Source organism: Capsicum annuum, unplaced genomic scaffold (genome assembly GCF_002878395.1).
Source record: "Capsicum annuum cultivar UCD-10X-F1 unplaced genomic scaffold, UCD10Xv1.1 ctg4111, whole genome shotgun sequence".
NCBI classification, from domain to species: domain Eukaryota; kingdom Viridiplantae; phylum Streptophyta; class Magnoliopsida; order Solanales; family Solanaceae; genus Capsicum; species Capsicum annuum.
In genome coordinates, this window is record NW_025848416.1 from 2756 (window position 1) to 19551 (window position 16796).

General features: G+C 34.6%; 1 non-coding gene across 1 annotated transcript; it reads left to right on the forward strand.

Annotated features, from left to right (window-relative positions):
* The first annotated feature begins 2072 nt into the window (after window positions 1-2072).
* On the forward strand, window positions 2073-15221 carry LOC107856608. Its single transcript, XR_007049903.1, has 7 exons — window positions 2073-3258; window positions 3946-4033; window positions 6068-6430; window positions 11137-11407; window positions 11693-13297; window positions 13668-14962; window positions 14994-15221. It is a non-coding gene; the product is annotated as a putative late blight resistance protein homolog R1B-12 (transcript).
* The last annotated feature ends 1575 nt before the right edge of the window (window positions 15222-16796 follow it).

A 16796-nucleotide genomic window follows, 5' to 3' on the forward strand; every position in this document is an offset into this window, starting at 1 on the left:
TTTCTTTGGGGCACGACAATTTGTGGACTTGTGGCCAATCTTGCCACAGTTGAAGCATTTTCCCTTGAACTTTTTCTTGGATTGATTGCTTCCTTGTTCAACTTTATTCCTTTTCTTGATATTTTTTTGGTCATCTTCTATAATATGTGCTCCATTAATTGTAGAATTCCCCTTTGACTTTCTTTCGATAACATTATTATCCTCGTCAATATGAAGTCAGACAATAAGATCTTCAATTGTCATCTCCCTGAGTTTATACTTTAAGTAGTTTTTAAAGTCTTTCCACAAAGGCAGTAGCTTCTCAACTATCGCTGCTGCTTGAAAGCATCATTCACAATTAGACCTACAAAACAGCTTATGTGAGTATTAAGAACAGTTTAAATTTGTTCAACTAAGGTATTTTTCAAAGATATACCTTCTGCTAGGAGATCATGTATGATGACTTGCAACTCCTGTACTTGAGAGACAACAGATTTGCTATTTATCATTTTGAAGTCCAGAAACCATGCAACAAGGAATTTCTTAATTCCCGCATCCTCCGTCTTATATTTTCATTCAAGTGCCCCCAACAGTTCCTTTGATATCTTTGTTCTACTATAAACATTGTAGCGGTCGTCTTGGAGACCACTCAGAATACAATTCCTGCAAAGGAAGTCCGAATGTTTTCAAGCTTCTATAATAACAAACGGTCTTTGTCCGAGGTTCCCTCGGGCACCTTAGGAGCATCTTCGCTAGTGAACCGTTGCAGACATAAAGTGGTGAGGTAAAAGAACATAAAGAGGGCTTCTCCGCCGGTGTCATTGTTGGCGAAACATTTGTGCAACTTGATGTGGCAGTATTAGTTGCCCCCAAAGACGTTGTCGCATCCATCATTTGACTTTCATTTGCCATTTTTCTGTCACCACAAAACAAAAAATACTTAGTATTTTCAGAATACTACTTATAAAAATTAAGCAACTTTAATTTTTTTTTATTTTTTTCCCTTCTTGTTTCTAGTTAACAATGAAGTTTTTATGACTTCCAATTGTCAATTGAATGATCTTTAACTTGTGACGAAGTTTTTATGACTTCAAATCATTAGTTAAGTTCAGGCGGAGTAGAAAGTTAAAACTTTAATCTCCAAAATTAAGCAATACAGATTTTGTAATAGTAATTATTTCCTTAAGATTGTTATTTTCCATAATATAGTTGGGTATGCAGAATCTGTATATTACAACACGAACTTCAACTTGAGTTCAAGTATAAAAAAGAACACAATAAAGTATATCAAATACTCTCAACACAAGATCAAAATGACCTTTCCAAGAGGTGTATTTTATTTTACAGAAATTAAGATGAAACAGAAAATAGCCAAGTCGTCCGAATTCACGGATTTTCCTTAAGGAAATAATCCCCCTCATTGTACCTGAGGTTGTGGAATTTTTCCTCCCAGGATAAAATAACTAACAGACCAACAATAGCGGTACCTCAAACGGTTGGAATATCTTCGAACTCACAGAACGTTTTGAGTGATCACACAGAATATTTTTGAGACAAGAAGAGAGTTTTTTTTTTTTAATCTAAAAATTTCGTATACAAACCTGTGGATGAAACCATGTTTTTATAGCCACAAGATGCCTCTTCTGAAAAGTGGCAAAGGATCATCTAAAAGGTGTAGCCTTTTCATAAAATTCATGTCTATTCGTCCAAACATTGTGACTGTTCTGAACAGGCATGCCATTTCATGAATAAGTGTGTCAGTTTATTGAAACAATGCATTAGTTCTGAAGCAGTGCATCAGTTCAGTTTCAAAACTGTGCACCATTTCGGTGAAAAATTGCATCAGTTCAAAAATTTATCTAAAGCATCTGTTCGAAATAGCTTATGCATGCATCTGAAGCCGAAGCCGAGCGAGCGACGACGACAACGGCACGAGGCATCTTTTATTTCTTACCTCACTTACCATGTGGAGTAAGTGTTCATCATTATAAACACTCCAAAGTTCCTTTCTCCCACCAATGTGGGAGAATTAGTGAACTTTCCGATTTTGGGAGTACACTTTCCAAATTGGTGTCTCCTCTTCTCCACCATTTTTTCTCTTTTTTTCATTCACACTTCTATGAACCCAACACATAACTGAACATGGCTTTCAGTTATCACAAAGTTTCAATTGCAACTTATTGATTGAGGATCACTATGTGTTGTTTATATATGTTGAAAACAGTCATATATTTTGCCTTGAACCCTTAAAACTCAAAAGTTTGACGGGTACTGGTTCAGAAATCCGCTCATGTGCATCCCCCGCCTTCAAATCTTGAATGCACCTTTGCACTCTATCACTGGTCCCCACCCCACACTCATAACTCCTACCCCCACCATCTCTATCCCCTTTCCAACTCCCATAGTTCTCTTAATACCTTTAAGGGTCGTTTTGACCGCGGGATGAGATAAGTAAGGATACCTCATGATATTATTTTATGTGAGATAGTGATCCCGCCATTTACAGTACTAGGATAAGATAATACCTCAAACCATACATGACATAAATTAAATCACAAATTTTATTCTGAAATTGTTATTCTTATCCCACATATCAAATGATCCCATCTGACCAAATAGAAATCTCACTAATTTGATTTATTACTAGTGGGCTTATCTGAACACCTTTACAGTTGTATTGGATTTCAAAGCTACAAGGTTTATGTATGATTAGATGAGGTTCCTATTTCGTCTGAGCTGCAAAGGTTTTAAGCAAAGTAGAAAATAACGAGGGGTAAATGAATTTTACGTGTAACTTATGTCTTTCCTTTTAATCAATAAACATAATTTGTGAAATGTGGTCTATAAATAATCACATGCGATGCACGTATGCTACATGACAAAGCGCATTACTTTTCACCTTTTAAGGAAAGGTCTAAGGTTTCTGTCTTGAAAATGAGAAAAACACAGGCAAGGAATGTTTCTCCTTTATTGAACGGGAATTTAAATTAGTCAAGCCTTAAAATAAATTGGAACTAAAAAGAAAAGGAAACATGGAGGTACACTTGAGTCAATTTAACAATCAAAAAAGCAAACCAAAGTAATCAATCCACCTTAGTGGGCTCTTCTCATCACCTCCACAACTTTAGTATGATATTTTTTTCACCACTAACTTTGTGAATGTGTGTCTGATTCTTATTTTCTACTTATTATTGAATTTCCTCTTTAGCCATTTACCGAATCCCATCTTTTACTATCTCACACAGCTTAATCCTGGGTGGTTTTTAGTCAACTTTAAAGGTATGATTATTTTTTCTTCAACCTCTTTTATTTTAAAATTAATTCTTGCACCAAGTTGTGAAAATATGATTGAAATTTTGACTATAAATAGACGCATTAACAAAGTAGTACAATCAAATTTCTCTATAACGTCATTGTTTGTCTGAACAATATATTTTGGAGTACTATAGCGAAATTTTGTTATAGAGAATATATTAGGAGTTACATAATATGAAAAATTTATTGTAAAAAATAAAATTGGCCATTAAAGTGAAATGCTGTTACAAAAAATAGTTGGTATTGAGAGGTCTGACTGTAGAAACAAATTAAATGCAAAATCCAACATGAAGAGCAGTACTGCTATGTCTATCGTTCTGTATCCAAGGGAGGATCTAGGTAATCAGGTGTGTGTTTCCCGGAACCTAGTAACTTTATGCTGAACTTGAATTTATATTGAAAATCTGTTAGATATATAAGAAATATTTGTTCAAGCTTTGTTGGCATCTTGGATGAGGGTTGATTTCCCTTGAACACTTCTATTAAACTTCCATTATTGTCTACGTATATTCTACCCTCCTCGGACCTCATCTGAGTATGTTTGTGTTGTAGATGTCTGCTATATAATTTATGCTTCTTTCCTGAGTTTCTTGCGTTCTTTTCTCTACTTCTCTTCTGATAAAAGGTTTATGTATTTTTATACATGGTCAGATCTTGAGAACTAGTGAAAACTTCATACATGGAAAGAGGAAAAGAAAAAGAAGGAGAAAGAGAGGACCGGAAAGCAAACAACTCATCGGTATGTCATTCAACATTTATTTCTATATATTTTTTCATTTTCACATAATTAATATCTTTTTAGATGTTGGTTTCTTAGTGGAGCTTAATCGACCAAAGATGGTCATCATCTTTTAAAAAAATCATGAAGTTTCTATATAATAAATATGTTTTTTTTTAAAAAAATTGGGTTAAGTTCTTTTAAGGGTAGGGATTCATATTGTTATAATACATAAATATGACCCTAAATTTGACATCAAATTATAACTTTGACCTTAAACTTTGATAGTGCACAAATAGGACCTTTAACTATTCAAAACCTGAATAAATATGACCTCCGATTTTGCAACCCCATGCGTGAGTTTCACTCACGCCTACGTGAAAAGCTCATCCAATCACACGGTGCCACGTCATTAAAAGGGCTTACATGGAGGGAGGTCATATTTGTGCAGTTTTGAATAGTTAGAGGTCATATTTGTGCATTGTCAAAGTTTTACTTTTTGTGTTAAAACGGCATCGTTTTTATTATTATTATTATTATTATTATTATTATTATTATTATTATTATTATTTTTATTTATTTCTATAGCAGCAGCACTTAACTTTTGTTTTTTATTAAAAAAAAAAGCCACTAGCAGGGATCGAACCCGCGCAATAGGCTGAAGGAAGCGCCCAAAAAGAGCAAATAACACCACTGAGCTATCTAAGTGCCTTGTTTTATGTGGTTCAACATTATTATACGTACATAAATATAGATTTTCTACCTTATATATACAACGTAATTTTTTTACCGAGGGGGTTCGGGTGAACCCCATGGCAACCACGTAGGTCCGCCCTGCGTTATTTTAATAACGTTTTGATAACGTTAATTTAATACTAACATTTTAATAATGTTAATTTGATAACGTTAATTAAATATACTGCTACTACTATCCTTAATAACATTAATTTAATAACGTTTTATTAAAACTATAAAAAAAATTATTAGTATAGTTTCATCTTTAATTTAATAATTAAATAAATTATATTTAGATATATTATGTAACATAAATTCTCCCTTTGCTTTATAATATATATACATACCCGCATGATTTTTTCATATGAGGCTGACCCATCTAATTAATAAATCTTCAATATTGCTCTTTTTCCGCCATGACAAAAGAAATTAGATGCCATTTTCATCTTTGAGCCGAAAATAATAGTGAAAAGTCATTTAAAGGTCATATTTGTGCAGTTTTGAATAGTTAAAGGTCATATTTGTGCACTGTCAAAGTTTAATATCAAAGTTATAATTTGGTATCAAGTTTAGGGTCATATTTATGTATTATGCCCTTAGATTTTAAGCTGGACGCACCCAGTTTTGCATGTTGAACATGCGTTTTGCCACGTAGGATCGGAGGTCATATTTGTGCATTTTTAATAGTTAAAGGTCATATTTGTGTACTGTCAAAGTTTAAGGTCAAAGTTATAATTTGCTGTCAAGTTTAGGGTCATATTTATGTATTATGCCATTCAGATTAGTTAATGTATCATTTTTATGATTGGGTTTGACGTGCAAAATAGTGCTCATAATGATTTGGTACTTTGGTGGGGAGGGGGGGGGGGATAAGGAATTTTTCCAAGTTCATATAAGAAGACCACCAAACCATTCTCCAACCAATGTTGAAAATCAAATGACTATGTCTGGTATATATTTGTTTTTCTTCGATTTTGTATTAACGAATCTGTATCAGTTAATATACTTCTTCAGTGCACCGAAGAACTAACTAGTATACATGTGGATGGATAGATCGGTAAAAATTCTTTACTGCTTTATGAGTTTTGTCAATGTTGTTATTCAATTTTTCTGTTACAAAACAAAGAAATGTGACTTTCTCCAACAATTTTCATTAGTTTGTTGCTCTTCTGAGAAATCTAACTGTTGTTTTATATATGAACTGTAACAATTTGAAGAAAGCCCTCTTTATTACATTAGTTTCCTGTCAAATTAGACTAAAATTTGTCACGGCAAATATGTGACACTGAAAATTTAGATACACTTTTGGTCATATAGCAGGTGTCATCTGCTGTGCTTCGAGAGGACATTGCCAATCTTCGTGATTTCATAGAGAGGTTAATGATTGAAGAGGATCAAGCTGTTCTTGACATGGATCAAATTGCAAAGCTGAAATTGGAGCTGACTTTTTTGTCGGCATGTTTACAGCTTTCTTATTACATTTCGGATGGTTTTAATGACGAAATGTCTTGCATATCGTATGAGGTTCATGATCTCGTTCAATCACTTTTTCATCAGAGTGGAGATGACATTTTGGTTAAATTAAAGGATCATGTTGTTCCTCGCCTTCTTGAAAATATCAAAAGTTGTAAAATCTCAAATCATCATTCTGAATCAAGTGCCACCATGACTGATGATCAGTTGGTTGTGTCAATTTTCTGTTGAATGCCTCTCAATATTGAGAGTCTTATCATTAAATAGAAAATATTCAATGATTACATCCCTAAAGATCCGTCTTCCTATCCCTAAATATTAGCTTTTCTATCCCTCTAAATCCGCTATTCTATCCCACCAAATCTTCTCTTACTAAAGTCACTATTATTATCTTTAACTACTAAATCAAATCTATGCAATTACACTATTAGACAACGATATATGATTACATTAATATATAATATTTACATCATGCTAACCCCCCCCCCCTCCCTCCCCCCCGAAAAAAAAATTGATGTTGGTAGATCTAGAAGCATCAATTTGCCGATGAGAAACTGATGTCGTTGTTGTTCCATTTATTTTTTAAATGCATCAGCTATTTAAAGATCACTGGACACGTGCGGAAGAGTAATGACACTTTTATCTACAGCTTCTCGTATATAATGACAGTCTACTTTGATATGTTTGGTCCGCACATGATAAACCGGATTAGTAGCAATCTGAATAGCACTTGTATTGTTAGCATGGAGAGGAGTAAGATTAGATTAAGGGAATCCAATATCAGCAAGTAGTCCACGAAGCCAGACAATCTCGGAGCAAGCAGTAGACATTGCTCGATATTCATCCTCTGTTGAATATTTTGACACACGGTCTTTCTTCTTACTCTTCCAAGATATCAAAGACTCTCCTAGAAACATGCACCAACCAGTAACCGAACGATGAGTGTTAGAACATCCCGACCAATAAGAATCACTAAATGCATTAAGACCAATAGGCGAACCACTAGGAAAGAATAATCCACGATTAGATGTTCCTCGAAGGTATTGAATGATACGATGGACAACCACCAAATGAAGATGATGGGGAGCTTGCATGAACTGACTAACTTGTTGAACTGCAAAAGACATATCAGGCCTGGTAATAGTAAGGTAATTTAAGCTCCAAACTAATTGCCATAATATAGTTGGATCAGGAAGAAGATCGCCTTCCTCCCGGAGATACTTTACATTCAATTCTAATGGAGTATCCATAGAGGAGGAATCCTGAAGACCTGCCAAGGAAATCAGATCTTGGGTATATTTGTGTTGATTTAGAAACACACCAGATGAATCACGATGAACTTCCAAACCCAAGAAATATGTAAGAGTACCAAGATCTTTCATATGAAAAGAATCCTTAAGTTGCTGTTGCAGACTAGTGATTAGTGAATAATCAGTTCCTGTAATAATAATGTCATCGACATATACCAAAACAAGAACACAACCTGTGGATATTTTTAGAAGAAACAAAGATGAGTCATAGTTGCTCTGCTCAAAAGAGAATTATAGCAAAGTAGACCAAAATTTGTCAAACCAAGCTCTGGGAGCTTGTTTTAATCCATACAAAGACCGCTTTAACTTGCATATATCTGATATAGGCAATGAGAACAAACCTGGTGGAGGTTTCATATAAATATCCTCTTTGAGATCAACATGAAGAAAAGCATTTTTGACATCCATTTGATGAAGAGTCCACTTTTGTGAAGCAGCAATGGCAACAATAATTCTCACTGTCGTCATTTTTGGTACCGTGCAAAAGTCTCTTCATAATTCACACCATACTCCTTCTTGTTACCAAGAACAACCAACCGAGCTTTTTACCATTCAAGAGTTCCATCAGAATGAAATTTAATTAAATAAACCCATTTACATCTAATTGGATGGACATTTGAAGGACATGAAATAATATCCCATGTGTTATTTTCTTTGAGAGCCAAAAGTTCTTCTTCCATTGCCTTCTGCCAACATTCATACTTAGAAGCTTGTGAGTAACAAGTTGGAACAGAAATGGTGGATAAAGTAGATGAAAAGTCATACCAATTGGAGTACGAGATACTCTTGTAGATCGTTGAGTGGGCTTAAGAGGAGCAGTCCTTGAAGAATTATCATATTCTAGTTATGGTGCAGTTTCAGGTGGCGGATCAATATCAGGAGGGGTTAAAGTTGGCCGCTGACGTTCGTACGAAAATTCGGGTTTGAACCTCTTAGAAGAAGATGATACATCTTCAAAAGTAGGAAGAAGAAGAGAAGCAGGAGATGACTCAACATGAGTAGGAAAAAATTATTGATTTACAAAGAAAACAACATTTCTAGAAACACTAAATTTATTAGAACATGGATCATAACAGCGAAAACCTTTATGTGAAGTACTATAACCCATAAAAATACATTTAGTAGACTGAACAGAAAGTTTATTACGCTGAGAAGGAGGAAGATGCACAAAACAAATACAACCAAATGTATGAAAATTATCATAGCTTAGATTTTTGTGATAAAGACGAAAATATGGAGACTTAAGATTTAACACTATAGATGGCAGCCTATTAATTAAATAGAAAGCATTAGACAAAGCTTCAAACCAATATTTAGATAGGACAGAGGACTCAATCAATAAAGTACGAGTGACATCTAAAAGATGACGATTTTTATGCTCAGCGACCCCATTTTGTTGTGGTGTATATGGACAAATTCTCAAACAGAATCAGATCTTAATAATTTGATACAAGTAGAAAATTGAGTCTCAATGTAAGCCAAAAATATCTTGAACATGGAAAGTACTTCAAATTTGGTACGAAGAAAATACACCCACGTAAATCGACTATAATCATCTACGAATGTCACAAAGTACTTGAACTAAGCATGAGAAACAATTGATGAAATACCCCAAACATCACTATGAACAACATCAAAACACTTTGTAGCACGACTACCCAAATTAGGAAAAGGAAGAATTTTACGTTGCCTAATTTACAAGTAGAACAATCAAATGAAGCAGGGAAAAATTGATTTTTACTTCCCAATAAATCAGAATTTTATAAATGAGACAATACAACAGAATTTGGATGTCCTAGACGCTTATGCCAAAGCTCAGTCTTATTAGCTGTAGAAGTACAAGCAAAAGATATAACAGGAGGAATGGAAAATTATATAGGAAACAATCTTCAAACTTTAGGCCCCTTCGCGATTGTTGTCCCCAACACCTGATCCTGCACAAGACAACCATTACAAGAAAAATTTACATCACAATTGTCATCAACCAATTGTCCAACTGAAATAAAACTAGTTGAGAGCTTCAGTGAAATAAAAACATTCTTGAAAGTTGGAGCAATATCCCCAACCTTGGTAATGGGTAAATTACTACCATTAGCAACCTGTATTTGTGATGAACCTTGATACTTACGAACATTTTTTAGCATGTTTGTTGAGTTGGTCATATGATTGGAAGCACCAGAATCAGCAATCCAAAAATTAGATTTAACATCAATACCTTGTAATCCCAATGCTGAAAAGGCTGATACGATCATTTGTTGTACCATTTCAGGAGTAAGAACTTGTCCTGAAGGCCCTAAAGATGAGTTATCAAGAGTGGAACCATTTATTGCCGCATGAAATTATTTATCTTATGATTCTGAGGGTGTGTGGGACACTCTTTGATAATGTGTCCTTGTTGTTTACAATAATTACAGAACTTCTTGCCACAATTTCTAGCAATATGGCCATATTCCTTGCAATTGTCGCATTGAGTTCTATTCATATCCCTACTCATACTTTACCTTGAGCAGCAAATGCAACAACGACATCATTTCCTCTTCTGAAAGCATTTTGTGTGGCATAACGCTATTCTTCATAAAGCAGTTCCCTAAAACAAACATCCAGGGAGGGAGACGGGTCATGATTCATCAAGTTAGAGAGAACACTCTCAAACTCAGAGCGTAACTTTATCAAAAATTTATCTCGCTTGCTTTGCTCATGAACTTGCTGAATTACAGAGAGAGATTCAGAGGGTATTTTGGCATGAACAATATCTGTAAATTCAACCCATAAGTTCTTAAATCCAGAATAATAATCCTAAATAGAAAGACCTCCTTGAGAGTAATTAGCAATTTCATACTCTAAGTGAAAGTGCCGGGCACTATTATCTTGGTTGTAAACTTTTTGTAAATAATCCCACATGGCCTTAGCTGTCTTGTAAGTCCTGAGATTAGAAATAATAAGAGGGTCAACTGACCCTAAAATCCATATTATCACCCGAGAATCTTTATTCTTCCATTCACCTAACTTTGTAGGATCAGTAGGAGAAGGATCGGCTCCATCTATATGGCCCCACAGTTCTTTTTCAGTGACAAATAACTGAAATTGAAACTGAAACTCCTATGACAAAAAATTCTTTCCAGTGAAATGAACACTGAATGATTCAAACTGATATAAACTCATAATTATGAAAACTAGAAATACTAACTCAAAAAGAACAACCAAAATGACCAAGATCAAAGTCCTAGGTGTTAATTATCAAGGAACAATAAAAAAAAACCTAAACTTTCAAAATAAATTTTGAAAGAAACCACAAATGAACTCTATGAAACAAGACAGCCAAGAGAAGCTCTGATACCATGTTAATTTTTTGTTGAATACCTCTCAATATTGAGAGTCTTGTCATTAAATAGAAAATATTCAATGATTACATCCCTAAAGATCCGTCTTCCTATCCCTAAAGATCAACTTTTCTATCCCTCTAAATCCACTATTCTATCCCACCAAATCTGCTCTTACTAAAGTCATTATTATTCTCTTTAACTACTAAATCAAATCTATGTAATTAAACTAATATACAACAATATATGATTATATTAATATACAATATTTACATCATGCTAACAGGTTGAACTCCTGGATGCACTTCTTGTGAATCTCCATTATCTACCCAAGGTTCATGCTGAGTTGCTCTTGCCATTAAGAAGGACCGAATATGAGCTTCTTCAGAATGTTTTTGGCAATTTAAGAGATTTTCATGATCTGATAGTAAACGGTTGCATTGAGCGTAAGACAATTGAATGAGTCTTACCTATGTTTGAACTAATGGCTGAGAGAGTAGGACACTTCTGTTTTGTGTTTTTGTCTTATCAACTTGATAAAGCAGATGAAAAAAATGTAGAAGATGAAGATGACGAAGATAAAGATGAAGAAGATGAAGAATAAAATGAAGAAGAAGAAAATGAAGATGACGAAGATGAAGATAAAGAAGAAAACGAATATGAAGAAAATGAAGATGACGAAGATAGAGATGAAGAAGAAGAAAAATATGAAGATGACAAAAATAAAGAAAATGAAGAAGATGAAGATGAAGAAAATGAAAATTACGAAGATGAAGAAGACAAAGATGAATATGATGAAGAAGAAGAAGATGAAGAAAATGAAGAAGATGAAGAAAATGAAAAAAATAAAGAAGATGAATATGAAGTCTATTCCATGCTAGTCCATCTACTTTTGAAGATAATTCCGATTTCCCTGGAGGTTATGCACATATGTTCTACAAATTTGAAAGCTTCAAAGTCAGCTGAAGTTGGCCGCTTCATTAAGAAGCTCCTACAAGCCTCTCCAGACATTCTTAGAGAATATCTGATTCATCTACAACAACACATGGTTAATTCTATTACTCCTAGCACCTCAGCACGAAATATTCATGTCATGATCGAGTTCCTATTGATTATTCTTACTGATGTGTCCAAGGACGTTATTCGTCAAGACAAATTGTTTGTTCTCTTGGAACGTGTTGGGGTGTCCATATTTATTCGCAACTTAGAAGAGAACTCAACGAATGAAGAGAATATGAAAAAAATAAGTTGTGAAAGTCTAGACTTGTTGGAAAATATTGAACATTTGAAGAAAGATCTCAAACATGTTTTCTTGAAAGCCCCTGCAGACTCATCTCAGCTCTGCTTCCCCATGAGTGATGGACCGCTCTTCATCACTCTTCTACTCAGAAATTTAAATGACTTTCTCATTTCCAATGCTTAGTCAGTTGTTCTGATAGAAGAAGAAATCAGTTGGGTGAAAGAAGACTTAGAACACATAAGATCGTTCTTTGGGAATGTGGAGCAAGAATTGCGTAGAGATCCTTGGACTCGTGTTCTAGATGTGACATATGAGGCGGAACATGACATTAACTCAATTCTTGCCAGAGATCATAGTCTATTTCATCTTATCTTCCTACTTCCTACTACCGCAGAAAAGATCAAGCTTGTCAAAAAAGAGTTACAAGAGAAGATCTCCAAGAACACGAGTATCAATTTTGCAAACTCTCACAACAAGCCAGTTGTAAACAAGTTATCAATAGCTAGTAAAATAATTGTAGGTTTTGAGGAAGAGACAGAATTGATAACTAGGAAGCTCACCAGTGGACCATCTGAGGTAGATGTCATTTCCATAGTCGGCATGCCAGGACTTGGAAAAACTACTTTGGCTTACAGAATTTATAATGATAAGTCTGTTATTGGTCATTTTGACGTTCGTGCTTGGTGCACAGTTGACCAGGAACTTAATGAGAAAAAGTTGTTGCAAAAAATTTTCATTCAAGTTATTGGTTTGAAAGGAAGTTTCAATGAGGACCGCATAGATAATGACGTTGTTGATAAGCTACAGAAAGATCTGTTTGGAAAGAGGTACCTTATTGTGTTGGATGACTTATGGGATACTGCAACATGGGATGAGCTAACAAGACCATTATATACCATCCCATCTGAATTTCATAAAGGAAGCAGAGTTATTTTAACTAGTCGAAAAAAAGATGTGGCTTTGCATGGAAAATGCTACAGTGCTCCTCTTGATCTTCGATTTCTAAGACCAGAAGAAAGTTGGGAGTTGTTAGAGAAAAGGGTATTCGGAGAAGACCATTGCCCTGATGAACTAAAGGATGTTGGAGAAAAAATAGCCCAAAAGTGTGATGGGCTTCCTTTGGTACTTGATTTGATTGGCGGAGTCATTTCAAGGAAGGAAAAGAAGTATTCCAAATGTTTATCGAAACGTACCTCAATTACCAGTTGTTCCCTTTTTCTACCTGAAATATCATTATCATTCAGGTAATGAAAAAAGTGAACAGCTAATTGCTGAAGAGTGTTTCGATAAATATTTGGTGATGGTTGAGCTAGGAAACTCGCACACCTAATATAACTCAGGTATGAAACTCCAAAAACTACTGTAAATGTGTTTTTTATCCTTCACTTGATGCCAATTAGAACGGATGAAAAATACTAACATTATATATGTAATTTTGTTTATTTAATGCAATTTTAAATATTTTTATGTTTACAATATAAGAAAACTAGATCATTTGACTCTCGAAATCAAATGGTGCCACATAAATTGGGACGAACAGAATAACAAAATTTAGTAACAGTCTTTGTGTCTTGAAGTCATTTTTATGGATGAAGAGGAAGTGATGAAGGTTATACAATTAAGTTATGACCATTTGTCAGATCACCTAAAGCCGTGTTTTTTGTACCTTGCAAGTTATCCAAAGGACGAGGATATTGATATCTCTTTGTTGTAATATTTATGGAGTAATGAAGGACTTGTGGGACCAATTGATTTGAAGAGTGTCGAAGAAGTAACGGAAGTTTATGAAAATGAGTTAATTTCTAGTAGCTTGGTAATAGTGAGAGGTGGTAGGCACACGAGTTGCCAAATTCATGATCTTGTGCATGATTTTTGTTCGATAAAAGTTAGAATGGAAAAGTTGTTTGACTTGATGAGTTCAATTTTTCTGTCTTCCTCCTCTTCTTCCCATCTGATGCTGCGTAGAAGGACCATTATTTATGATGAATACTTTCATTCGGGTGATACTTTTTCCTTGTTCAGTCCAGAAAAGAGAAATCCTTCTATTAAATACCTCCTATCTTTGGAACTTAAATACATCTGTCTTCCCCCCATCTGTCACCTAAGACATCTGAGGCTTCTGAAAAGGTTGGATCTGTGGGGTATAATTTTGCCAGATACTTTGCGGAATGAAATAGGCATGCTTGTTCATTTGAGGGGCTTAATCAGTCAGATGAAGGCAAAATCTCTCCCTCCATCATTTTCAAACCTCTGCAATCTAGAAACTCTGGTGGTGGATAACCGTGGATCTAACCTTTTATTATCCCCTACTATCTGGAGTCTTGCAAAGCTACGATATGTGGACATCGAATACACTTGTTCTGTCTTTCATTCAGACATTGACCAACCAGCAAAGTTAGAGAATATGACATCATTAAAGTGTCTCCTGCTTTCTTATGCGGTAGACTCGGAGGATATTTTCAAATGGTTGCCCAATCTTCAAACCCTTGAATTCATCATGTTTTGTTCGGCAGAAGAGCAGATTTATTTTCCAAGATTGGATGTCCTTAATAAACTTGAAAAAGTTAAAGCAGAATTATGGTGCAGTGGGCCTAAACATGTACATCAGTTTGATTTTCACTTCCCTTTGTGCTAGAAAGAAGTTGAATTGAATGGGTTCGATCTGACATCAGATGAACTGTCAAGAATTGGGAGATCATTAACCAACCTTCAAAAGCTGAGACTATCGAATGCAAGCATCCAGGGTGGAAAAGAATGGAACATGGAACAAGTCACCTTCCACAATCTCAAATCTCTAGCACTGTTTGAGGTGTCTTTTCTTGAATGGCAGGCTACTGGAATGGATCGTTTCTGCCAACGAAATGAACGCGGAGCCCGTTCCGAATGCTTCTACGATCCGGAAGTTCTCGCGAAGAGAATAAGATGCTGATGATTCTTTTCCTGTGCTTGAGGAATTAGAAATAATATATTGTGCTGAGATTATAGAGATCCCCGAGAGTTTTGGTGATATTGCTTCATTAAAGTCCATTGTAGTGTGGGAAAGCCCTCGGGCTGAAGAGTCGGCACTCAAGATGAAGAAATATATTGAAGAAATTGCTGGAGAAGACAGGCTTGATGTACAGTTTTGGTAATGGACTGAAGGTACTTGTGTTCTTTATTATTAGAATGGATGAGATATTGGGGGAAAAACATAATTAGGCAATATTTCCAAATTTATTTGTTTTGATTCTAAAAGTCTGTTATTTAGGTAATAAATCTTTTATATTTGTAATGTTTAAAAAGGTACTATTATTTATATAGTTAAATCTTAAGAATTGCTTATCATCTAATATTTCCCCTAATTTTTGATTGAACTCACCAGCATAATACCCAATATACTCTCTAAAACTTAAATTCTCTAAACTCAGCCTTTGAATGCAGACCTATTAGAGTTCCTATACAAGAAGACTACGGTATATCAATTTTGGTAAATTAGCCATGAACCTTAGAAAGTTATTTGAACATAAAACTTGGATCCCTATGTTGCCAATTTCATTATCAAAACCCAATATAACTTTTAAGCCTGTAATGTAAATAAACTATCACTACACTGGAAACTTGCTCTATGTTAGAGGAGATTCAATGTAGCTTATACTTTCTTTTTAAGGACCTCATTTTGTGAGATTACATGGGATATGTCATTGTTATTGTAACTTAATATGATTTTTCGACAAAAGAGATTTAGTGGAGACCGATGTAATAGAAACTATGCAAAGTTTTGATATTTAATTGGGAAAAGGCTCAAATATGCTATTGAACTTTGAGAAAAGGCTCATCTATGTCATCTGTTTAATGTTTGGCTTATTCATGCCATTGTCGTTACAAAAAAAAGGCTCATTCATGCCATTTTTTAACAATTTAGTTTGGTGGTTTTTGGCAAAACCATTTTGTACAGCTAGTCAACAATAATTCATCCACATCATTAATTAAATGAGCCAAAAAAGAATTTAAGGGAAAAGGCTCAAATATGTCATTGAACTATTAGAAATGACCCGTTTATGCCTTCAGTTAAAAGTTCGCTTCATTCTTGTCATCGCCGTTATAAAATCAGTTCACCCATTAAAAAGAACGGATCCATTTAACATAACTCAATCCACACCCATTAAAGTATTTTTTATTCTACAACAACAACTATTTTTTTATTAGAAAAAATAGTGAGTAGTGTATATCTTTTGGTTGTTTCTTATTGATTCTAAATTATTATAAATGTTACGCTTAACAGAAGCCTCAAAAGTTCTATCCTACCATAATTTTTCTTTATCCTACAGTAAGTAACTGGTCACTTGTAATTTTAGTGACTCCAATATGTACTCCAAAGTTGTAAGAAAAGAAGCCAATGAACGATTAGGGAAAGCATGAAAAAGAAGGAGGCATACCAATATAGAACTTCTGTTTTGACTACTACATACACTGACATATATATGATTACCTTTTCCATTGATGTGTAAAGTTAGCCGATAGATGATTCAACTGTATAGGTTGTTAGAGATTGTTAGATAATGATTAGTTAGTTACAATGAGCTGTCAATGAGATGGATACATGATTCACTTCTTAGCTCATTCTTAGCTTATCTTAACTCAAGTCTATAAATAAATAGACTCATAACTGTAAAGCTTCAAGAGAGAATAATGAAAATTCAGCTCCTGTTTGTCTTCTTCTTCTCCTT